At 39.3% G+C, this 26621-nt stretch overlaps 2 pseudogenes; both read right to left on the reverse strand.

Annotated features, from left to right (window-relative positions):
- Positions 1-15072: 15072 nt before the first annotated feature.
- On the reverse strand, positions 15073-17931 carry LOC149174149 (hypersensitive-induced response protein 4 pseudogene; annotated as a pseudogene).
- A 1640-nt stretch (positions 17932-19571) lies between these two features.
- Positions 19572-20036, reverse strand: LOC149174150 (hypersensitive-induced response protein 4 pseudogene; annotated as a pseudogene).
- Between the last annotated feature and the right edge of the window lie 6585 nt (positions 20037-26621).

Here is a 26621-nt window from a genome sequence, read left to right on the forward strand (position 1 = left end):
ATACTGAAATATGCTTACAAACAGTAATGGAAATAACCCAGCTAGGGCGATGGTAGCTTATCTCTGAGAAGAGCTGTGGTGGCTACATGCCTCTGAACTCTCTTAAAATGAGGCTCGAAGGCCTATTTATTGTTGAGAAATAGTGGAAAAACCCTTAACATTCCAAAACCTAACCCTAGAAGATGAAACGCCAAACTATGGGCCCCGTTTGGGGTAAGTTGGTACATCAACTTCCCGGGGTCGTAACTTTGGCATACGATCTCCGTTTGACGCATACAATAGCTCGTTAGAAAGATCTATCTGAGCACTACTATTGTTGGAACGGGCAACATCGATCCATTCCATGGACCCATGTTGCCCCGGATTCCCCAAAAAACGTCGTTTAGGGCCTCAAAACGGCTCCGGAAGTTCAGGACTCGAAAAACTGCTAAAAATAGTAAGTTGTGCTAGAATTAAGGAAACTGAAAACACTGAGAAGAACAATGGTGGGGGTCTAGGTGGGCTTGGCAGGTGGCCACCAAGATCCACCTGGATCAAAAATGGGTCACAAAGATGTTGGGTTATGACTTTGGAATCATCTACAAAAAAGGGAAGAAAAATGTTGTGGCAGATGCACTCTCAAGAAAGGATGAAGATGTGGAAGCATTGTTTTGCACCATTTCTATTATCCAACCAAAATAGATAAAAGAAGCAAGGGATGAATGGAAGAATGACGAAGAAGTGTGGGCACTCATTCAAAAGATACAACAAGATCCCAGTACATATGATACATTTAGCTGGAAAAATGATTCGTTATGGTACAAAGATCGCTTATACCTATGTAAATTCCCAACTCAAACAAAATATTCTTATGGACTCAGGATTTTTAAAAACTTACCACAGGGTTAAGAAGGAATTTTTTTGGGATGTCCTTAAATCAGATATTCAAAAGTTTGTGGTGGAATGTTTGGTTTGCCAACAAAATAAAGTTGAAATAATTAAGACCCCAGGTCTATTAAAACCTTTATCCATTCCAAGCCAACATTAGGAGGAGGTTTAAAAGGATTTTATCACAAGTTTACCCAAGTCCGAAGGAAAGAGTGTCATCATGGTGGTAGTTGACAGACTTACCAAGTATGAACACTTTTGTGCATTATCTCATCCATTTAAAGCCAGTATAATTTCTACTGCATTTATGGAAACAATTCAAAAGCTACCTGGAAACCCAAATATTATTGTAAGTGACAGAGATCCCATTTTAACTGGAAATTTTTGGACAAAATTATTTTCTTGTCTCGGTATTGAGTTAGCTCGTAGCTCATCTTATCATCCTCAATCTGATGGGCAAACTGAGATAGTAAAAAAATGTTTGGAAGGATATTTCCGTTGCTTTGTCTTTGATAAACATACACAATGGGTCAAATGGTTGCCTCTAGCTGAATGGTGGTATAACACTTCCTTCCATACTGTAACAAAAATGACCCCATTTATGGAACTTTATGGATATCATCCACCATTCATCACATCATATTTAAGAGAAAATTCTAAGTTTCAAGCAGTGTAAGATCACATCGAGCATCAACAACAAGTTCTCCAACTCTTAAAGGATAACCTCACTTTGGCACATAATAAAATGAAAAAACAGGCATATCAATATTACAATGAAAGAAGTTTTGATGTAGATGACTAGGTATTCCTATGGCTACAACCATATAAACAAATGTCTCTCAAGCAAGCTAAGAAGGATAATAAATTATCACCAAAGTATTATGGTCCATACAAGGTGTTGCAAAAGATTGGTACTATGGCATACAAATTGGAGCTTCCTGCAGCTTCTCGAGTGCATCTAATTTTCCATCTTTCATGTTTAAAGAAGGTTATAGGTGACAAGCTCCTAGTTCAAACAATATTGCTAGAACTTGACGAGGAAGGAAAAATCATATTGGAACCTGAAGCAGCCACAAAAACAAGAACTTGACAGCTAGGAAATCAATCAATTTTGGAGTATCTCATTAAGTGGAAGAACTTACCCGCTGAAGATTCCACATGGGAGGATGAAAATTTTATATAGAAGAATCCAAAACTACTCAAGCATTGAGGACACCACTTTTTTGAAGGAGAGGGGCATGTTAGGTCCCTATGATACTAGTGATTCCCCCATTACTATTTTCATTGTAGCCCTTATTGTTAATATTGTGCCCCTATTGTCCCCATATTGTTAATAATGTGCCCCATAGAAGCCCACTATTGTTATTGTTGTGCCCTTAGATTATTATTGTTATGTCAGATTTGATTATATTGTGACCCCTTAGACTCCTAGATATAGAAAGGAGGTTTAGTCATTTGTATCATGCAAGAATTGTTCATTTGTGTAATGTAAAGGAGGTTGCCCCCTCGAAGAGGTTGATTTTGAAGTCATTGATCTATCTTTTCTATCTTTTTGTGAGCTGGTTCATAACGTCCTCACTATATTTTCCCTCTGACCTTCCATGCCCCTAAATTCACCGGAAAATGCCAAGCCTGCTATGTTCCTAACCAAAGAGCCATTATGACCCCATCTGGTGAAATCCTTTTTTCAATCGTTTCCCAATCTATTAATCAGATGATGCTAGCTCCCCCCGTGGAAAACAATACCTCATTTTCCTTAAAAGCCATCACAGAACTCTATTATAAGCTTGATTTTTCCAGAAAAGCCAAGATTTTTGATATCTTATTGCCAGAAAATGCCCAATTGCCAAAGAAGAATCCTCCATACCCTTCCTCAATCTTCCCTGATCAAGCTAAATATCATAACCATAATTTCATACATTTTGGGTTATTATTCTGATCAGTGGGTAGGTGAACCCATTCCATGGTTCCTTTCCATATTTTCCACAGATAGCAAACCATCTATTTTGTTTAATTTCAGCCAATTCCTGGGTGATAACATTCATGAGCAGTTTCTGAAATTTCCAACAGAACAAGTGTTTAAGTACACTTCAATTTTAGTTTATATGTGATCTGGATCTTGGGAGGTGGCCCCCAAGATCTGAAAAATTGAAATGCAAGAAGAAAAGGAGGAGAATTCCCAATAAACAAACCACAAAGAATTTTTTTATTAAAACATAGAATAACTGTAAAAGTTACATTGTGGCGGACAAACTGTCCTTTTACAAAATGTGACTTGTTACTTATAGTATATTTTAGTTACAATACCACAGGTCAATTCCATGGGTGAATGAATACCATGGGTGGATGTCACAATACCATGGGAAATACCATGGGTGAATGAATACCATGGGTGGATAAATACTATGGGTAGATGCCACTTACAATACCATGGGTAAATTACATGGGTGGATGAATACCATGGGTTGATGCCATTTCATATTCAGATCATTCCTTCCTCCTTAAGAAGCAATGGTCCCCATTGTGTGAAGTTCCCTCCTGCGAAGCCCTTGTTGAATATGAAGAGCCACTTAAGAGAAGGGTTTTATGTGGTTAACCCATAACCATGATGAACGAAGATCCAAGGATAGAGATACCCTGTAATTCTTGTGACCAACTATGATACTGACAGTGTGCGACTGAGCAAATGGACTTCGATGAACTGTGGGTTTGTGGATGACCCATAACCATGATGAACGAAGATCCGAGGACAGAGATACCCTATAATGTTTATGGCCAACTGTGATACTGACAGTGTGCAGCCTAGAAAATGGACTTCGAAGAAGTGTGGGTTTGTGGATGACCCATAACCATGACAAACGAAGATCCAAGGATAGAGATACCCTGTAATGATTGTGACCAACTGTGATACTAACAATGTGCGCCTAGCAAATGGACTTCGATGACAAGGATTTTATGCAGTTGACCCATAATCGTGATGTTGATTGTTGATGAAATAGCAGGTGCCTACATAGCCTGGGGTGGGAGGGCATGTCTCCAAATAACCCAAGCCGAATGCTGCTATGATGAAACTGATGAATGTGAAGTAGGTGCCTACTAAAGTGGGGTGGGCGGGCACGTCTCCAAAGGGAACCTGCTACGAACGCTGCTCCAAAATTAAAATGGATATAACTCAGTCAATATAACTCAGAATATTTATTATAACATGTTTTTGGAAATAGAAGGACCATTTTACATCTTCCCGTGTGTTAGAAATCCTTATTTGGACACTCTAGTATTTCAGATTTGCGCTACAACTTTTCGGCCATCACAAAAGTTCTGAAAAAATAGCTGATTTTAAATCAGCAATATCTCCCACATCCGAACTTCGATTTGACCCATTTTTTTTTGAAATTGGGTGATTTTTTTAGAGGAGATCAGATCTGCAATCATTGTTCTAAAATTCTGCACAAAAACTAAAAATATTATAGTAAAGTCATCATTCACCAGTTGTCGTTAATATATATATCTATATATATATATATATATATATATATATATATCTATATATATATATATATATATATATATATATATATATATATATATATATATATATATATATATAAAACATAGCTCATTTTAAATCAGTAATATCTCCCTCATCCGAACTCCAATTCGGCCGATTTTTTTTATTTGAATTTTGATATTTTTTCGAAAGGAATCCAGATCTATTATTTGTTTTTTTAAATTTTGCACCAAATGTGTTAGATCTGATATGCAAACTCGTAGCCCAAAAAAAATATTCCTGCAAAAAAATGAAAAAGAAAAATTCTTCCCTCTTTGCCCAAGAAAGTTCTTTGTGGAGGTTGAGGCACGTGCATGAATATTGTTGAAGATTTATGAAAAAATTTGAAACTGAAATATGCATCAAACCTTCATTCTCATGGAGTCATAACCTGCTCTGATACCATTGATCTAGATCTTGGGAGGAGGCCCCCAAGATCTGAAAAAAAAAAAAATTAAAATGTATTTTGGGGGAGAGGCCCCAAAGATTAGAAAAATTGAAATGCTAGAAGAAAAAGAGGAGAATGCCCAATAAACAAACCACAAAGAATTTTTTTATTAAAACGGAGAATAACTGTAAAAGCTACATTGTGGCAGACAAACTGTCCTTTTACAAAATGTGACTTGTTACTTAAAGTATTTTTCAGATACAATACCACAGGTCAATTCCATGGGTGAATGAATACCATGGGTGGATGTCACAATACCATGGGAAAATACTAATATCCCCTGAAGGACCTTGGGATCTGCCCAACCAGTCCTGTTATCACTTCATTTTTGTAAAATACTAAGTCAAGCTTTGACTTTCTTCAATGAAAAGAAGCCACATTTCTTGTGTAAAAATCATTTCTCCACATTCCATTCACTTCTTCTGTCTAAGTTTTAGTCCATAAAATTAACCTTTGCCCTACTATTTCACCTCGCAAACTCATATTAACTTCTAATTCTATTTATATAGCTCCCTAACCCATGTTCCTATCCCTATTGCTACAAAAAACTATATAAAATTCCAAAAAATAATACATATTCCCATCCCCTGGCACTATAGCCCTATAACATCAGTTTGGGGAAATGCTAAGTTCATTTGGGGCTTGGCATTAGCCTTTCCGTGTTCAAACCTAGAATTAATTTAGCATTTGGTTAAATTAATAACCATTCCCTTCCCCTTTCTCACCCATAAACCATAATGTTTTACCCTGCGCGCTCGCATTTTCAGGTTTTGTTTAAATATTTTAAACAGTCAAACTTTACCCCTGGTGCACATACCATAACCCACAAACCCAAAGGTTTGAATCCCTGCCAGGCCCTGTACATTATCGTACCCGCAGCTCACAGTTTCGTCCACCGTCGGATCGGGCCCTCCCCATCTGACGGCTCTCACCGATTTCGGAGCCACTTCGATGTCCGACGGTTAGCTTCCGATAGCCTAGCGGTTTCTCCGCCGTACAAAAGACGCGTGTCTCCACGTGATTGCATCGGAGCCCCTCTGACACTTACCGCCCTCGTATAGGAGGCGGTCCGACAAAACCACAAACCGCCTTCTGTCTCTCTGCCCTGATGTCAACGCCATGTCGCCCCTCACGTCACCTCCGCGTCAACCCGCCACTGCTACGTGTCACCGCCAACTCATCTGTCAGCGTCCCTACCCCGCCACCGTGTCCTGTGCCACATCGTCAAACTAGTCAGCTGCCACATCACCCTGCCGTACCCGGGACCCGCCGATGACATCATGCTGACGTCATCACAGAAAAGGCACAAAGGGCGAGAATTGCGTCAAAGAATGCCTGAATCAAGAAACAGAGGCAGTTTTCGATGCAAGATTAGCGCCTAGCGCTAATCGCGCATCGCTAAGAAAAATTACTCAAAAAGGAGAGCTTCCTATTGCTCAGCTACCTGCAAAACCCAAAAATTTGCAATAGGCAACGCTGGAAACATAGAACTAAAGAAAAGACAGCAGGCACAAGGAGTCAAGATATGACTACGGCAATTTTATAAAAAGGCCAAGTATGCATACCGAGAGCAGGATAATAAAGCAGTGACTCAGCAAAGCACCAGGGCAGCAGGTCCAAAAAACGCAAATTAAAAGCACAGCCTCAGCCGACTCAGTTGATCCCAAAAGTATAAATTCTCTGACAGAACGGATAGCTAATACCCTAAATATCTACTGCATCATTTACTCTTTCATCTACTATTCCTCAAGAGTTGGTAAAGAGGTTATGAGTTATTAACTCATCAGCTAGATATTTTGTAATTCATTTTTGTATATATACCTCCCCACAGAACATATTTGGGGTTGGTCGTTGGTGACTTTCACTCTAAGAGTTGCGCTGTAATTTTCATACTCTCTAATACAAATGGCTGGGAAAGTTCATGGTCTCTGCACTGTTTGGATGTGAAAGTAATCAACTCTGTTATGCTACAGAATTCCTGTGTCGTTTATCGGAACAATAAGTTTTCCTAAACCATGTTTTGTCTTTTCTTTGTTTACAAAATTCACATATATCTTTCATAATCTTAGAAACAGAAAAGAAGAATAGCTCAGGACTTGTTTAAATACACCCTCTGCTCAATCCCTGTTTCTAATTATGTTTTCTTCAGAATTGGTCATAAATATGAATTCTTAATTGCTCATGTTTGCACTAATTCTCTCATTATGAATGTTGTTTAGGAATTCTTAATTGCTCCTAGATAATATTCTCACACTTTCCCTCTATCAGCATAGTGAAAGATCCTTGACTGCCTTTCATTCCCTGATTTCATGCCATCATTTCTCAGATTTCAAGGATTGTTCCATAGATGCATGTCTGGCTTTGTAGCATTACACTTTTCCATGAAACACTTTCAGCAGTACACCGCCATTGACTCCATTGCCCAATAGTTTAGACTGTTCCGAGACTGCATCCCAGATCTACCTGAAATCATCATCCAACCAAATCTAGAACAAAACCTTGTGTTGTGTGTGGAGCATGATTGTTCAGAGGTCTTTGTTTCAGCCAGATGTATACCCCAGGAAGTTTGTACACCCCTCCACGCGGGGGGGTGGGGGGGGGACTTGTCCCCCCCGCGGGGGTCCTAGGGGGCCTATTCCCCCCGGCTGGGGGGTCCGGGGGCTAGCGGTCCCCCGCGGCGGCTCGGGGGCAGCGCCCCCGAAGCTAAAAACAAATGTAAAATTGCCTTGTAAAAGTATAGTAATTTCTAGTCAATCTGGGTCGTTCATTAGGCGGATGATCTGACGGTAGAACTTATGTTTAGTTTAGGGTTTTTTGCCCTAGAAGGCAACCCCTCTCTTTGTATGCAGGTATTGTATTTGAGGCTGTGATATATATGTGTATTCTGTGAGCGAGAAATAGAGAGGTGAGACTGTGAGAGAAAACAGAGGATATTACAGCAGATTTGTTGTAGGTTGTGTCTCTTCATTTTGCTGGATAATAGAAAGGAAGGACTAGCTGTTCGGGGTGGACGTAGCCCAAACTGGGCGAACCACGTATATCTATGTCTCTCTTGTTTTGTGGGTTTTCTGTGTTTATATTTCTGCAATATTTTATGTGTTCCATTGCTCCGTAATATATAATTTTCTAACAACTGGTATCAGAGCCGAAGGTCTATTTGGCTGATAAACTCGCAGGAAAGAAGGGTTCCTGGTTCAAGTGGGAGCAATGGCGGAAGATGGTAAGTTTAGGGTCGAGAAATTTAACGGCCAAAACTTCTCGCTGTGGAAGATGCAGATAGAAGATTACCTGTATCAGAAAGATCTATACCTACCATTGGGCGGAAAAACAAAGATGCCGACGGGTATGAAAGACGAAGAATGGAACCTTCTCGATAGAAAGGCACTCGGAACAATACGGTTGTGCCTTGTTGCGTCAGTTGCCTTCAACATTTCGAAGGAAACCACGACAGAGGGTTTGATGCAGACGTTGTCGAAACTATATGAAAAACCCTCGGCCTCAAACAAGGTATTTCTTATGAAACGGTTATTTAATATGAATATGTCGAAAGGTGGATCTGTTGCAAACCATTTAAATGGTTTTAATACAGTTACAAGTCAGTTAAGTTCTGTAGGGGTAAACTTTGATGATGAAGTTAGAGCTTTGTTATTCTTGTGCTCATTACCAGAAAGTTGGAATGGTTTGGTAATGGCCATTAGTAACTCCGTTTCTGGATCTAGTACTTTAAAGTTTGATGATGTTGTCGGTGCTATCCTTAGCGAGGAAATGCGACGGAAAAGCTCCGGTGAGACATCGGGAAATGCTTTGAGTGCAGAGTCTAGAGGAAGAAAAATGGAAAGAGGAAAGAGCTCAGGATATCGCAGTAAATCAAGGAAAGGCAGATCCAAGTCCAGATCGGGGATAGTGTGCTGGAAATGTGGAAAGAAAGGACACCTAAAGAAAGACTGTAGATCTCAGAAGGGAAAAGAAGGAGATGCACAGCAAGAAAGCAATCATGAAGCAAATGTGACAGGTGAGGTGTTACAAGATGCTTTGATTCTTTCTTTCGAAAATATTACTGATTCCTGGGTGGTAGATTCAGGGGCTTCATTCCATGCCACACTTGATAAGAAATACTTTCATGACTATGTTCAAGGAGATTTTGGACAAGTTCGTCTGGGTGATGATAAACCCTGTAAAATCGTTGGAATGGGTAAGGTTCTTGTAAAACAGCAGAATGGAAACCAATGGCTATTAAAGGAGGTAAGGCATGTTCCAGATCTAAAGAAAAATCTGATTTCAACAGGGCAGTTAGGCAGTGAAGGTTGTGTGACAAATTTCACAGATAAAGCTTGGAAGGTCACCAAAGGAGCCCTGGTAATAGCAAAAGGCGAAAAGGTTGGTACATTGTATTTATGCAATGGTATTTCTAACTCTGTTGATGCTTTAACTTCCAAAGGAGCAGATGCAGCATTGTGGCATCATAGGCTCGGACACATGAGTGAAAAGGGGATGAAGATTCTTCACTCAAGGAATTTGTTGCCGGGTTTGAAGAATGTTGATTTGGACTTCTGTGAGAATTGCATTTATGGAAAACAGAAGAGAGTCAGATTTCTCAGAGTTGGGAAAGAAAAGAAGAATGAAAAATTAGAGCTTGTGCATACAGATGTATGGGGACCTGCTCAGGTATCATCTCTCGGTGGCTCTCGTTATTATGTTACTTTTATTGATGATGCAACTAGAAAAACTTGGATTTATTGTATTAAGAATAAATCTGATGTATTTGATACTTTCAAGAAATGGAAAGCTTTGGTTGAGATTGAGACGGGAAAGAAATTGAAGTGTCTTAGATCAGACAATGGAGGTGAATATTGCTGCAAAGAGTTTGATAGGTACTGTTCAGAGCATGGAATTCGCAGAGAGAAGACAGTTCCAAGAACACCACAAGAAAATGGTGTGTCAGAAAGGATGAACAGAACAATCATGGAGCGTGCAAGGTGCATGAGATTGCATGCAGGATTGCCTTTACAGTTTTGGGCAGATGTTGTAGATACTGTTGTTTATCTAATAAACAGAGGGCCTTCAAGTTCCTTGGATGGTGGTGTCCCAGAGGAAGCATGGACAGGTAAAAAGGTAAACTACTCCTTTTTAAAGCCTTTTGGTTGTGAGGCCTTTGTCCATATTGATAAAGAAAATAGAACAAAGCTTGAGGCAAAGTCAAAGAAATGTACCTTTATTGGATATGATGTTAATGATTTTGGTTATCGCTTATATGATTACGTAAATCACAAAATCATTAGGAGCAGAGATGTAATATTCAATGAAAAGGTCTTGTATAAGAATCAGTTGCAGGAAAAGAAACAGGAAAAGGAAAACAAAGAATACGCAGTTCTTGATGAGATCACTGAAAAAGGAAAGGTGCCTGAAAATAATAATAATCAACAACCACAACAACAGCAACCACCACAACAACAACAGGCACCCCAAACACCTGAAAGTGGTGTTAGAAGATCTACCAGGATAAGTAGACCCCCTGAACGATACTCTCCTTCATTATATTATTTATTGTTGACTGATTCCGGTGAACCCGAATGTTATGAAGAAGAAATGCAGGTTGAAAGCAGGAAGAAGTGGGAGGTAGCCATGGAAGAAGAGATGGACTCCTTAATGCATAACCAGACTTGGGATTTAGTCAGGTTGCCTGTAGGAAAAACTACATTGAAGAATAAATGGGTTTACAGGCTGAAGGAAGAAGATGGAGGAAAACAGAGGTATAAAGCTAGACTTGTGGTGAAGGGGTTTGCACAGAAGAAAGGTATTGATTTTGATGAAATATTTTCTCCTGTTGTTAAAATGACTTCAATCAAAACCATTTTAAGTCTTGTAGCAGCTGAAGATTTGCATCTTGAGCAGTTAGATGTAAAGACAGCCTTTCTCCATGGGGATTTGGAGGAAGAGATATATATGCAGCAGCCACAAGGATATGAGGTGAAAGGGAAGGAGAAACTAGTGTGCAGGTTGAAGAAGAGCTTGTATGGCTTAAAACAGGCTCCAAGGCAGTGGTATCTAAAATTTGACAAGTTTATGTCTGAACAAGGTTATACTAGATGTCACTCTGATCATTGTGTTTATTTGAAAAATCAAAATGATGGCAGCTATATTATATTGTTATTGTATGTAGATGACATGCTTGTTGCAGGATCTAACATGCAGGAAATAAATGTGCTCAAAATAAAATTGGCAAATTCATTTGCAATGAAGGATTTGGGAGTTGCAAAACAAATCCTTGGTATGAGAATAACTAGAGACAGGAAAAATCGTAAATTAACATTGTCTCAGAATGAGTACATACAAAAGGTGTTGAAAAGATTTAACATGCACAATGCAAAACTAGTTAGTACACCTTTTACTAGTCATTTCAAACTTAGCAAGGAAATGTACCCAAAGACCCAAGAAGACATGGATTATATGTCTAAAGTTCCATATGCATCAGCAGTTGTATGCAATGGTCTGCACAAGGCCTGATATTGCACATGCAGTGGGATTTGTAAGCAGGTACATGAACAATCCAGGAAAGGAACATTGGATGGCAGTGAAATGGATTCTCAGATATTTGAAAGGTACCACAAATAAAGCATTATGCTTTGGTGGTTCAAACATCTCCCTACAAGGATATGTTGATGCAGATATGGCAGGTGACAGAGATAACAGGAGGAGCACTACAGGATATGTATTTACTGTTGGAGGAACAGCTGTCAGTTGGGTTTCAAAAATCCAAAGTGTTGTTGCACTTTCAACAACAGAAGCAGAGTATGTTGCTGCTACAGAGGCTAGTAAAGAAATGATTTGGTTACAAAGGTTTATGGGTGAATTGGGTAAGGAGCATGATATGGGCACATTATACAGTGATAGTCAAAGTGCCATTCATCTTGCAAGGAACTCAGCATTTCATTCTAGGACTAAACACATACAGCTCAAGTACCATTTCATACGATCAGTGTTGGAAGATGGAGAGTTGAAGCTGGAAAAGATACACACTAGCCAGAATCCTGCAGATATGCTAAAAAAAGTTGTAACCAGGGAGAAACTGAGAATATGCTCAGTTTCAATTGGTCTTCAAGGATGACGATGAAGATGAGAAACAGCCAGGTCCAAAGAGGAGTCATTGTCCAGCAAATGAAGCAGCAGTGGAGTTTCTACAATCATTCTCCAAGTGGGAGATTGTTGTGTGTGGAGCATGATTGTTCAGAGGTCTTTGTTTCAGCTAGATGTATACCCCAGGAAGTTTGTACACCCCTCCCCGCGGGGGTCTGGGGGGTCCGAGGGCCAGCGGTCCCCTAGCGGGGGTTCGGGGGCAGTGCCCCCTGTTAGCACTTGAAATTTCACCTCAGGCTGAGACAGGTAAACCTCAAGGCCACATCAAACCATTCAGCCCCGTAGCTAGCCCTACGGGGCAGGAGAAGGCTCTCTCCGGTCAATCTCGGTAGATCTTCAATTGATGAGATGACCAAACGGGTAACACTGATATTAGGCTAGTAAACTGATTAGAAAGATTGATTTGGGGTTTTTAATTAAATAACGGGGTTTTTCTGGGCTGCATGGGCAAAATCACAGCTTGAAACAGAGAAATATAATGAACAACACGGGTTATCGACTGAGGCAAGGTAGGCAAGAAATTTAGCATCAAATCTATATTTAAATGGGATGGCAAGACTGGTGAGGAGCTAAGGAGGGCAAACAGTAACTTTGAATCCTCCTTAAACAGTAGAAAACATTGAATTGAACAAACTTAAAAGCAGAGCATGGCAGGCATGAATTCTTACTTTAACACTTCATTTGTTAAATTAGAAATGATCATGTAGTGAAATGAAACATAACAGATCACATATGAAACAAGAAACACTTATGCTAAATTAACATACCACAGGGATCTCAGAAGTCAGAAATGTGTAATTTCATTAAGTTTTCTGCCAAAAACTGTACATGGTAAGCTTTGTTCTCCAGCACTCTCAGCACTCAGAAACTCTCCCCTCTCCTCTCTCTAACCTTTTTTTATTACAAATGATGATTTTTATAAACTATTCTAAAACAAAAACAACAGATCGACCCCATAATCAGAGCGCTGTTTAAACTGCAATTTACAACAATAGAAAGGAGCGTTACATTCTATCCTAAAACAGAACCGTGTCCCTAAAAATCCTCTGATCATTGGCTAATTAAAAGATGAATGCTGGAGCGCAGATCTCCATAGGATCAGGATTGGAATCTTAAACCAAATCGCATTTTTAGCTATGATAAATAATCTTGACTTAAGTTCGATTTGCCACGTTGCATTTGCCATTTTAATACAACAACCTTTAAGCTAATATTCCGCCGATTCAGCTTACGGTGACAACTAAACTGAGAGCGGTTTACATGGTTGCATCCCAACAATCGCCCGCAATCCCACAAAACCATCTACATATACAGCTCCAACACCATGCTTGCTCTCCAAATTACTCATATGTCAAGAACCTCCTTATATTTCTCACCTTGCAAACATGTTGCACAAACTCTTTCTTCTCTTGAATAAAAAGCATACCGACTGCCATTTCCAACCTGCTAAAAAGATAAAAGAAGTTGAAAGCTCAAATGACCATACTTTCGATGCCAAAGTAAATTGACATCAGTGTGTCCATTGTGCTGCAATTCTTGTGAACCTACCACGACCACATCCTGCAAATTCATTAATGCCACATCTTGAAAAGTAAGTAAATGACATCAATATATGTCCACTATACACCAAATTGTAACTTCCACTACCGCATCCTGTAGATCCCTCACTGCCACATCCTGAAACCTGTAGTTCTCCACTCCTGAAGCATTAATTTATTCGCTCCTCTTGTCCTTCACAAGACACTTGTTCATTGTGCGCAAGCCAGTGTTAGTTCGGTCTGATATTTGGATTGAATTGGTTACAGTTATGCTGCAAATGCACGCTCAGATACCACATGCCGTTATGGTTTACTTTTACTGATTTCAGAATAATATCCTTGATGAGAGACTTATTCAAACATTCGAGATGAAGAACCTTGAAATTACGGAATAATCGTAGATGCCAAAGAGTTATTTGCTAGGCATTACTGGTCAGAAGAAGAATAGTACAAATTTTCCATTGTCGGCTACAAATACTCCTGTAACTTTAAAATTCATAGAAATAGGAACGTTGCGGAGACCTGGAATAAAACTAGGAATGAAGAAAACTACCAAGTGACAAAAGGCAAGTCTCCAAGTTAAGATACCAAGTAAGCTAAAATTAAGGAGACATGCAGAGCAAGAAGTCGTTTTCCTCGCGCCCGGATGATCTTAAGAAGCAAGTACTTATGACTGTAGGGAGGTGTCTTTGAAGTCATCGAGGGGTTGCAGATTTGTGACGAGGTAGCGTGTTAAAGGGGTCTCCTCAAATTTCATGTTGCTCACCATTCCCAATTGCCTTTGTACTATAATCTGTAATCATTTTCTAATCCACTGTATACTCTAGAAAACCAATCAATTTATTTGCCTCTCATCCAATGCCAAAATAATGATGAAGAAAACCCTTGGGGGTACTGCCAATCCCATTTGCAATTGCCAGCATATTTACAAATTTTTCATGTTCTTTCTCTGCGGAGTTTTCAAGGGTGGGAGAAGGATTGTTTGCAAAATCACAGTTTGTCCCCTCCAGTTGTCAGAAGATACTAAGAACAAAATCCTTCTGAGCAAATAGTTTCTGTTGAGCGAGCTTGAATTCTGTTTCCTGTGACTGCCGCAACATATGAAGAGACTGGAAAACCATATTCTCCAATTTTAATCTTCTAATATAATCAGGTAAATTTTGTAAATCAGAAGCTCTAAGAGTATCTTCTGAAAGCAATCTTGTCTTCTTGAATTAGTCATGAGCAGATGCATTTCCTTTTTCAGAACTCATATCAGGTGCAGGAGTCTTTGATTGCAGCAGGTCAGAACACACTGTACGAGATGTTGACCGAATGCCATAATCAGCTCCTTCATTGGTTGCAGCTGAGTTAGAAACAGAGGATGCTGGAAGACGCTCAGTTTGATAATGAATGCCCCCTTTACAACCCAACTTGGTGAGCAAAATAGGGGTATTGCTTGAAGGCTCCATCAGAGAAGGAATATTTCCCTTAATATTATCCACTTTACAAGGGTATATGAGGCTATGAATATTTGATCAAGAGCTGGACTTGCAACATCAATTTTCCAGCATCAATTTTCCAGAAGAATTCTCTTTCCCACACGACCCCTCTCTAACTTCATCCAACACACTTGCAAGTTGAAATCGTTGAGCTGCATTGATCTCATTCATTGCCTTCTGTACTGAAGGATCCGGAACTATATCAACCACAAGTATCTGTTGTATGTTATACCCATATGACCCCATTGCTTTTTCAAACTCTTCTAACACAACTTTGGCAACATCGCCCTTTTGCTCAAATAATTCATCCAAATTCATCTTTGGAACATTTGCTCGAACCACATCAAACACATAAGCTTGAATTTGTTCTTGAGGATTTTGCAGCTCATAAAATGCATCGTCAGCGTTCTGTTTCACAACACGATACTGGATGGAGCAAAAATAATTGCACAAAGACGTTGTCCTGAAATTTATCTGAAACCATATGACGAAGTCGTTGATAGTAAACTGGACCAAATTCATCAACAATAGAGTCTGATGTATGCTTTGTTTTGTGTTTGTGCTTTTGCAGAGATAGGAGCTTGAAGTCGCTGCCAGTTGAAGAGCTGAAGAACAAATTACATAATCTAAAAAAGCAACATATTAATGATTTCTTCTTCAAAACAGGGTTTTGAAGAAGAATCAATCTCTGACATGAGACGGAGTCTAACATCAGCTCCACTTGGGATGGCAGTTGCTGCTTCATGGAGGTGCCAAGAACCGCAGAACTTTGGGAGAGCAGACAGTGCCTCCACCCATTGGGCAATGGAGTCATCATCAACACAACTCGTGACTTATTTTCAAACTGAAACTGAACTCAAACAATCTTCAAGCAAACTAAAACAAGATGTTGCTCTTATGGTTGCTTATTTATTTACAAATCTACCCTACTTTGTTGTATAAACACTAGATCAGGTAATACTAAAATGCCAAATTAACCACTCAAGTAAACCTGAAAATGAAGCCGCTTGAGAATGCTGCCACGAAGTCACAGATGCGGTTGCTGGCAGCCCTTCATGCACGTACTGAGCCTGATCACGTACAAGACAGTCTGATCTATCAATCAAACTGAAAAATGTGTCCATGTATGCCGCAATAGGATCACGAAAGCTGGACTCTGTTGGCTGCCCCAACTCTGTGATGCATACTTCCAGCTGCACACTGTCAATGTAAACGACTGTAGACAATTCTATGATATCTTGTTTCGAATGAGGAAGGATTTCCAAGAACTTTTTAGGGTCTTGGAAATCATATGACTGAATTTGCTCATCGAGATACTGAATCTCATTTTCAACTCTTTCAACAACTAACTCACAAAATCTAGTTTTGCTTTCAAGATGAAGCTTCGGAGATTTCAAACATTGAAGGAAAATACTGAAAAATTCTTCATTAGTTTCAATATCTACTAACCACTCTCTAACTCCGTTTAGAGCTTCACAAAGTGCAGGGTCTGCCACATACCCTATCATTGCCTGAACAGATCAGCATGCGTTGGAATGTCTGGATTGAGTTGGAGTCGCCAGGTGAATGGTTCAGCCTGCATATGTGTCTGACTGTTGTCCACCATCAGCATCAGATCTGCACCTTGATTGCATGTACTGGGACAAGACAATCAACAAATTGAATGTTCTCCCTAGTATGGTCGCCAGTATGTTAGCACTTGAAATTTCACCTCAGGCTGAGACAGGTAAACCTCAAGGCCACATCAAACCATTCAGCCTCGTAGCTAGCCCTACGGGGCAGGAGAAGGCTCTCTTCAGTCAATCTCGGTAGATCTTCAATTGATGAGATGACCAAACGGGTAACACTGATATTAGGCTAGTAAACTGATTAGAAAGATTGATTTGGGGTTTTTAATTAAATAGCGGGGTTTTTCTGGGCTGCATGGGCAAAATCACAGCTTGAAACAGAGAAATATAATGAACAACACGGGTTATCGACTGAGGCAAGGTCGGCAAGAAATTTAGCATCAAATCTAGATTTAAATGGGATGGCAAGACTGGTGAGGAGCTAAGGAGGGCAAACAGTAACTTTGAATCCTCCTTAAATAGTAGAAAACATTGAATTGAACAAACTTAAAAGCAGAGCATGGCAGGCATGAATTCTTACTTTAACACTTCATTTGTTAAATTAGAAATGATCATGTAGTGAAATGAAACATAACAGATCACATATGAAACAAGAAACACTTATGCTAAATTAACATACCACAGGGATCTCAGAAGTCAGAGCTGTGTAATTTCATTAAGTTTTCTGCCAAAAACTGTACATGGTAAGCTCTGTTCTCCAGCACTCTCAGCACTCAGAAACTCTCCCCTCTCCTCTCTCTAACCTTTTTTTATTACAAATGATGATTTTTATAAACTATTCTAAAACAAAAACAACAGATCGACCCCATAATCAGAGCGCTGTTTAAACTGAAATTTACAACAATAGAAAGGAGCGTTACATTCTATCCTAAAACAGAACCGTGTCCCTAAAAATCCTCTGATCATTGGCTAATTAAAAGATGAATGCCGGAGCGCAGATCTCCATAGGATCAGGATTGGAATCTTAAACCAAATCGCATTTTTAGCTATGATAAATAATCTTGACTTAAGTTCAATTTGCCACGTTGCATTTGCCATTTTAATACAACAACCTTTAAGCTAATATTCCGCCGATTCAGCTTACGGTGACAACTAAACTGAGAGCGGTTTACATGGTTGCATCCCAACAATCGCCCGCAATCCCACAAAACCGTCTACATATACAGATCCAACACCATGCTTGCTCTCCAAATTACTCATATGTCAAGAACCTCCTTATATTGCTCACCTTGCAAACAAGTTGCACAAACTCTTTCTTCTCTTGAATAAAAAGCATACCGACTGCCATTTCCAACTTGCTAAAAAGATAAAAGAAGTTGAAAGCTCAAATGACCATACTTTCGATGCCAAAGTAAATTGACATCAGTGTGTCCATTGTGCTGCAATTCTTGTGAACCTACCACGACCACATCCTGCAAATTCATTAATGCCACATCTTGAAAAGTAAGTAAATGACATCAATATATGTCCACTATACACCAAATTGTAACTTCCACTACCGCATCCTGCAGATCCCTCACTGCCACATCCTGAAACCTGTAGTTCTCCACTCCTGAAGCAATAATTTATTCGCTCCTCTTGTCCTTCACAAGACACTTGTTCATTGTGCGCAAGCCGGTGTTAGTTCGGTCTGATATTTGGATTGAATTGGTTACAGTTACGCTGCAAATGCACACTCAGATACCACATGCAGTTATGGTTTACTTTTATTGATTTCAGAATAATATCCTTGATGAGAGACTTATTCAAACATTCGAGATGAAGAACCTTGAAATTACGGAATAATCGTAGAGGCCAAAGAGTTATTTGCTAGGCATTACTGGTCAGAAGAAGAATAGTACAAATTTTCCATTGCCGGCTACAAATACTCCTGTAACTTTAAAATTCATAGAAATAGGAACGTTGCGGAGACCTGGAATAAAACTAGGAATGAAGAAAACTACCAAGTGACAAAAGGCAAGTCTCCAAGTTAAGATACCAAGTAAGCTAAAATTAAGGAGACATGCGGAGCAAGAAGTCGTTTTCCTCGCGCCTGGATGATCTTAAGAAGCAAGTACTTATGACTGTAGGGAGGTGTCTTCGAAGTCATCGAGGGGTTGCAGATTTGTGACGAGGTAGCGTGTTAAAGGGGTCTCCTCAAATTTCATGTTGCTCACCATTCCCAATTGCCTTTGTACTATAATCTGTAATCATTTTCTAATCCACTGTATACTCTAGAAAACCAATCAATTTATTTGCCTCTCATCCAATGCCAAAATAATGATGAAGAAAACCCTTGGGGGTACTGCCAATCCCATTTGCAATTGCTAGCATATTTACAAATTTTTCATGTTCTTTCTCTGCGGAGTTTTCAAGGGTGGGAGAAGGATTGTTTGCAAAATCACAGCTTGTCCCCTCCAGTTGTCGGAAGATACTAAGAACAAAATCCTTCTGAGCAAATAGTTTCTCTTGAGCGAGCTTGAATTCTGTTTCCTGTGACTGCCGCAACATATGAAGAGACTGGAAAACCATATTCTCCAATTTTAATCTTCTAATATAATTAGGTAAATTTTGTAAATCAGAAGCTCTAAGAGTATCTTCTGAAAGCAATCTTGTCTTCTTGAATTAGTCATGAGCAGATGCATTTCCTTTTTCAGAACTCATATCAGGTGCAGGAGTCTTTGATTGCAGCAGGTCAGAACACACTGTACGAGATGTTGACCGAATCCCATAATCAGCTCCTTCATTGGTTGCAGCTGAGTTAGAAACAGAGGATGCTGGAAGACGCTCAGTTTGATAATGAATGCCCCCTTTACAACCCAACTTGGTGAGCAAAATAGGGGTATTGCTTGAAGGCTCCATCAGAGAAGGAATATTTCCCTTAATATTATCCACTTTACAAGGGTATATGAGGCTATGAATATTTGATCAAGAGCTGGACCTGCAACATCAATTTTCTAGCATCAATTTTCCAGAAGAATTCTCTTTCCCACGCGACCCCTCTCTAACTTCATCCAACACACTTGCAAGTTGAAATCGTTGAGCTGCATTGATCTCATTCATTGCCTTCTGTACTGAAGGATCCGGAACTATATCAACCACAAGTATCTGTTGTATGTTATACCCATATGACCCCATTGCTTTTTCAAACTCTTCTAACACAACTTTGGCAACATCGCCCTTTTGCTCAAATAATTCATCCAAATTCATCTTTGGAACATTTGCTCGAACCACATCAAACACATAAGATTGAATTTGTTCTTGAGGATTTTGCAGCTCATAAAATGCATCGTCAGCGTTCTGTTTCACAACACGATACTGGATGGAGCAAAAATAATTGCACAAAGACGTTGTCCTGAAATTTATCTGAAACCATATGACGAAGTCGTTGATAGTAAACTGGACCAAATTCATCAACAGTAGAGTCTGATGTATGCTTTGTTTTGTGTTTGTGCTTTTGCAGAGATAGGAGCTTGAAGTCGCTGCCAGTTGAAGAGCTGAAGAACAAATTACATAATCTAAAAAAGCAACATATTAATGATTTCTTCTTCAAAACAGGGTTTTGAAGAAGAATCAATATTTGACATGAGAGGGAGTCTAACACCCCCAAAGCTAAAAACACATGTAAAATTGCCTTGTAAAAGTATAGTAATTTCTAGTCAATCTAGGTCGTTCATTAGGCGGATGATCTGACGGTAGAACTTATGTTTAGTTTAGGGTTTTTTTGCCCTAGAAGGCAACCCCTCTCTTTGTATGAGGGTATTGTATTTGAGGCTGTGATATATATGTGTATTCTGTGAGCGAGAAATAGAGAGGTGAGACTGTGAGAGAAAACAGAGGATATTACAGCGGATTTGCTAAAGGTTGTGTCTCTTCATTTTGCTGGATAATAGAAAGGAAGGATTGGCTGTTCGGGGTGGACATAGCCCAAACTGGGTGAACCACGTATATCTATGTATCTCTTGTTTTGTGCGTTTTCTGTGTTTATATTTCTACAATATTTTATGTGTTCCATTGCTCCGTAATATATAATTTTCTAACACCCTGCACTTCATATCTAGCCTAAAATAACAAAAACAAAGTTAAATCATAAAGAGAGAGCCCTCTCTGGTTGCAGGTAGGCTAGGACCTGCAGCTAAAATATTGGTTAGTGGTTACCTCGGCCATATTCCCTTTAAGGAGCTTAGGGAACAACTGAGTGATAACATCATTGGTGACTCTGCTGGGGATCGAACTTTGAATAAATGTTTGTTACTACTGTTTATTTTCTAAAACTACAGATGGAGCCTGAAGTTAGCCAGATAGCCTTTGAAACTGTTTTTGCTTTGAATTTACAGGAGTAAATAAAAGTTGCTTCAGTCAATCTCCAACCTAGTTTTAGTCTTTAAACAGTTGTCCCAAAGGCTTAATCAATCCCCGTTTCAAACTCATCTGAAGGAAATTCAAGCTCCTATTTTTATTAACTTCCTCTTTTTTCAAATTGTTATACAAGTTTAGATCTGATCTCTGATGGTGGCCAGGGATCAGACATACCAAGGTTAAAATCATCCACTTGGCGACTCCACATCATTTTCAAAATCAAAACTCCACTGGAGAAATGGACCTGAAAGAACTCTATAGAAAAATCAGTCTTTTGGTTTGGATTGTTATCCAAGACATTGTGTTCTTTCTCATTGACAAAATTTCTCAATGTATATTGTATTATAAAAATGATTTTAGATTAAGTTTTTATTATCTTCTTTCCAAAAATGAATACAAAAACTCTCCTTATGCATTCAAACAACAGTCTTCTAATCCTGAAGATCATTTTTCAATTAATGAGAACCCAAAATTTCAGATAAATCATCCAATCCTTGAACATATTCCACTGCCTCATAAAGTTCCTGATAGATACAAAACCCTCATTTTGCCTCCTGCACTCAATAATCTACCTAGCAATCATCCCAAGTATCTCCCTAGATTTGATGGAGAGAATGGTATCTGCCCAAAAGCATGTCCAAGTTTTTGAAGATTATCTTAACTTATTTGAAGTGGATGTTGAGGATGTTAGTATTAGGCTTTTCGCTCTTTCTTTGCAAGGCAAAGTCAGGAGTTGGTTCAAAACTCTACCTCACGCAAGCATCTCAAATCTTGAGCAATTTCTCAAACTCTTCCTTGATAGATGGATAACAAAAGTCAATCTCCTCATGATCATAGAAGAATATAATCAGTTAAAAAGACATCCAGATGAGACAGTACAACAATTTTCAAACAGATTCAATCAAATCTATCATTCAATACCATTGAATATAAAACCTCCATCTGATTTGGCTCTACTGCATTATCCAAGAGCATTTGATTCAGAGATAGAATTTCATCTGAGAGAGAGAAACCCCTCCACTATGCAACAGATGCAGAACATGGCAGTAGATGTAGAGGTTAATCTAAAAGTTAGGGAGAGGAAGCTGAAAGCAAAAAAAGAGGAAGAAATGGATATCTTGATAAAGAAAGCAGAGGAATTAAAGCAGAAGGTCACAATGAAAGTTGAATGTTTAGATCACCATGACACTTTTGCTCCACAAGAAGAAAGGGTTGACATTTTTGAACAGATTTTTACCAATTCAACCAACCATAGATCAGAAAATAGAGTCACAGAACAATGTGTGGAGGAGAAATCCCCTAGTTTACTATGTGCATTCGATAATATGGCTTCTTTTAATAATGTGGCCAAATATGATCGATATGATGATGATTATGTTTTACATATCCAAATTAACCTTGCAGACGAATCAGAAGATAATTTGGGCAAAAACAAAGAGATTCAGGTTCAACAGCTTCAAAGTACTAATCAGCTTGTTCACTTCAGCAATAAGAATGAGGAGGAAGGTGCAGAAAATTTTGAAATAAGTGAAGGAAATTTACCATTTTGTTTTGAGTCTTTTTAGTTTATCAGAGATAACTATCATGCAATTAAAAATCAAATATCAACAAGCCTTGGTATTGACCATCTGGAAAGAAATCAAATCTTTGTTCAAAATTGGTCATATCTAAATTTGTAGTCCCAGAATCCCATTGAACATCAGATTGCAGAAAAAGGCTTGGAAGCAGCAACAGATGATCAAAAACTCCAAGTTGGTTCCTTGCCCTTTTGTTTTGAATCATTTGAATTATTCAAAGAAAAAGCAGAACAGCTGGTAGGAATCTGTCAAGTTCCATTTGAACCTGTATGTAATAAATTACAACAGTCCTTCCAAACTCCCTATGATCCAACAGCTGACAGGTTGAATGAGGAAAGAAATCAGAATTCTTCTCCATTAACAGACCATGAAGGTCCAAATCAATATGATAATGGTCGCAGTACACAGGCCCTACAGTCAGTTAAAATATCATCGCAAACAGCAGTTGAAAGCATGAAGGGTGGTGAAGACAAGGATGATATTTCAGTTTCATGGCATGAAAGCTATCTAGAACATTTGCGCAGTTGTTTGATTCAGCTCAGGAGTAGTGTATATATTTTGCAAGATCCTTTTTTACAGTTTCTAGATTCAGAAAAGGAGATCAGGAGTTTCCTTATCTTCTCAAAGTTTAATAAAACCAGATTTGATTGTAAGATCTCAGTTTTAAACACCATCAAATACAAGCAGCAAAGGTCACTGATGTATATAATGCTTAAGTGGTTGCACTGGCTGTTTCATTTTACCTAACCAGCAGTCAGAAAGTTGATTAGGATAAGTAGGTAGGATTTCAGTTTAGTTTGGATAGTAACTTGCTGCAGTTGAAGCCCGAAGAGAAGGCCCTAAGCTCCACAAGTGTGTTGTCATATATGCAAATAAAGCAACCCGCAAAGGGAAGTTTTTAGAGTACAGCAAAAATTGAAGATCAAGGCCATCTGACCTATTGTTCTTGACTTTTCACAAGGAAAATCCATCCCCAAGTGGAGCCACTGTTAGCCTCCTATTGCAATAGGTTTCATATTTCATGATTGACAATGGAAGTGCCAAAAATGTTCATCTGTTCCATGCTGCAAAAGTTCCATTTTTGAAGGATTTCTCAGTTAAGGGAAGGCCAAACAACTTAATCTTGGCTTCCCTAGGTTTAAATTTCTTTTTTTAGAAGATAGAGAATGAATATCTGTCCAAACTGTTTAATCTTGGCAGATTTTAGCTAGGTAGAGAAATGAAGGAGCCCAACTGCTTAATCTGGGCCCTTGGAAGAGATAAGGGTACACTTAGATAGGAGGGCAATAAAAAAAAAAAAAAGATAATCAGGGTCTGCAAGTCTAAGTGCACCCATGCAAAAGGAAGAAAAAATGTTAGGTGTATTAGGCTGGGTAGGTAGTTTGAAGTTGCAAAAGCAAGGTTTTGATCAGTTTTGTCTTATCAAAGGAGAGCTCATCTCATCAATAACAAAAGTGCCAAAGCAGTGGTTTGATGGCAGAATTATGGAAGCATGTCTAACTCCCTTTCACCCCCCCCTTCAAAGTTTCTTACTAATATCCCCTGAAGGACCTTGGGATCTGCCCAACCAGTCCTGTTATCACTTCATTTTTGTAAAATACTAAGTCAAGCTTTGACTTTCTTCAATGAAAAGAAGCCACATTTCTTGTGTAAAAATCATTTCTCCACATTCCATTCACTTCTTATGTCTAAGTTTCAGTCCATAAACTTAACCTCTGCCCTACTATTTCACCTCGCAAACTCATATTAACTTCTAATTCTATTTATATAGCTCCCTAACCCATGTTCCTATCCCTATTGCTACAAAAAACTATATAAAATTCCAAAAAATAATACATATTCCCATCCCCTGGCACTATAGCCCTATAACATCAGTTTGGGGAAATGCTAAGTTCATTTGGGGCTTGGCATTAGCCTTTCCGCGTTCAAACCTAGAATTAATTTAGCATTTGGTTAAATTAATAACCATTCCCTTCCCCTTTCTCACCCATAAACCTTAATGTTTTACCCTGCGCGCTCGCATTTTCAGGTTTTGTTTAAATATTTTAAACAGTCAAACTTTACCCCCGGCGCACATACCATAACCCACAAACCCAAAGGTTTGAACCCCCGCCAGGCCCCGTACATTATCGTACCCGCAGCTCATAGTTCCGTCCACCGTCGGATCGGGCCCTCCCCATCCGACGGCTCTCACCGATTTCGGAGCCACCCCGACGTCCGACGGTTAGCTTCCGATAGCCTAGCAGTTCTCCACCGTACAAAAGACGCGTGTCTCCACGTGATTGCATCGCAGCCCCTCTGACACTTACCACCCTCGTACAGGAGGCGCTCCGATAAAACCACAAACCGCCTTCTGTCTCTCCGCCCCTGACGTCAGCGCCACGTCACCCCTCATGTCACCTCCACGTCAACCGCCACTACTACGTGTCACCACCAACTCATCTGTCAGCGTCCCTACCCCGCCACCGTGTCCTGTGCCACGTTGTCAAACCAGTCAGCTGCCATGTCACCCTGCCGTACCCGGGACCCACCGATGATGTCATGCTGACATCATCACAAAAAAGGCGCAAAGGGCGAGAATCGCGTCAAAGAATGCTTGAATCAAGAAACAGAGGCAGTTTTCGATGCGCGATTAGTGCCCAGCGCTAATCGCGCATCGCTAAGAAAAATTACTCAAAAAGGAGAGCTTCCTATTTCTCGGCTACCTCCAAAACCCAAAAATTTGCAAGAGGCAATGCTGGAAACAGAGAACTAAAGAAAAGACATCAGGCAAAGGGAGTCAAGATATGACTACGGCAATTTTATAAAAAGGCCAAGTATGCATACCGAGAGCAGGATAACAAAGCAGTGACTCAGCAAAGCACCAGGGCAGCAGGCCCAAAAAACACAAATTAAAAGCACAGCCTCAGCCGACTCAGTTGATCCCAAAAGTCTAAATTCTCTGACAGAACGGATAGCTAATACCCTAAATATCTACTGCATCATTTACTCTTTCATCTACTATTCCTCAAGAGTTGGTAAAGAAGTTATGAGTTATTAACTCATCAGCTAGATATTTTGTAATTCATTTTTGTATATATGCCTCCCCACAGAACATATTTGGGGTTGGTCGTTGGTGATTTTCGCTGTAAGAGTTGCGCTGTAATTTTCAGACTCTCTAATACAAAAGGCTGGGAAAGTTCATGGTCTCTGCACTGTTTGGATGTGAAAGTAATCAACTCTGTTATGCTACATAATTCCTGTGTCGTTTAACGGAACAATAAGTTTTCCTAAACCATGTTTTGTCTTTTATTTGTTTACAAAATTCACATATATGTTTCATAATCTTAGAAACAGAGAAGAAGAATAGCTCAGGACTTGTTTATATACACCCTCTGCTCAATCCCTGTTTCTAATTATGTTTTCTTTAAAATTGGTCATAAATATGAATTCTTAATTGCTCATGTTTGCACTAATTCTCTCATTATGAATTTTGTTTAGGAATTCTTAATTGCTCCTAGATAATATTCTCACACTTTCCCTCTATCAGCATAGTGAAAGATCCTTGACTGCCTTTTATTCCCTGATTTCATGCCATCATTTCTCAGATTTCAAGGATTGTTCCATAGGTACCTGTCTGGCTCTGTAGCATTACACTTTTCCATGAAACACTTTCAGAAATACACCACCATTGACTCCATTGCCCAATAGTTTAGACTGTTCTGAGACTGCATCCCAGATCTGCCTGAAATCATCATCCAACCAAATCTAGAACAAAACCCTGCACTTCATATCTAGCCTAAAATAACAAAAACAAAGTTAAATCATAAAGAGAGAGCCCTCTCTGGTTGCAAGTAGGCTAGGACCTGCAGCTAAAAGATTGGTTAGTGGGTACCTCGGCCGTATTCCCTTTGAGGAGCTTAGGGAACAACCTGAGTGATAACAAATACCATGGGTTGATGCCATTTCTATTCGAATCATTCCTCCCTCCTTAAGAAGCAATGGTACCCATTGCGTGAAGTTCCCTCTTGCGAAGCCTTTGTTGAATATGAAGAGCCACTAAAGAGAAGGGTTTTATGTGGTT

Source organism: Pinus tabuliformis, chromosome 4_1 (genome assembly GCF_031772625.1).
Source record: "Pinus tabuliformis cultivar Carrire ecotype Pingquan chromosome 4_1, CPIR1, whole genome shotgun sequence".
Classification (NCBI taxonomy): Eukaryota; Viridiplantae; Streptophyta; class Pinopsida; order Pinales; family Pinaceae; genus Pinus; species Pinus tabuliformis.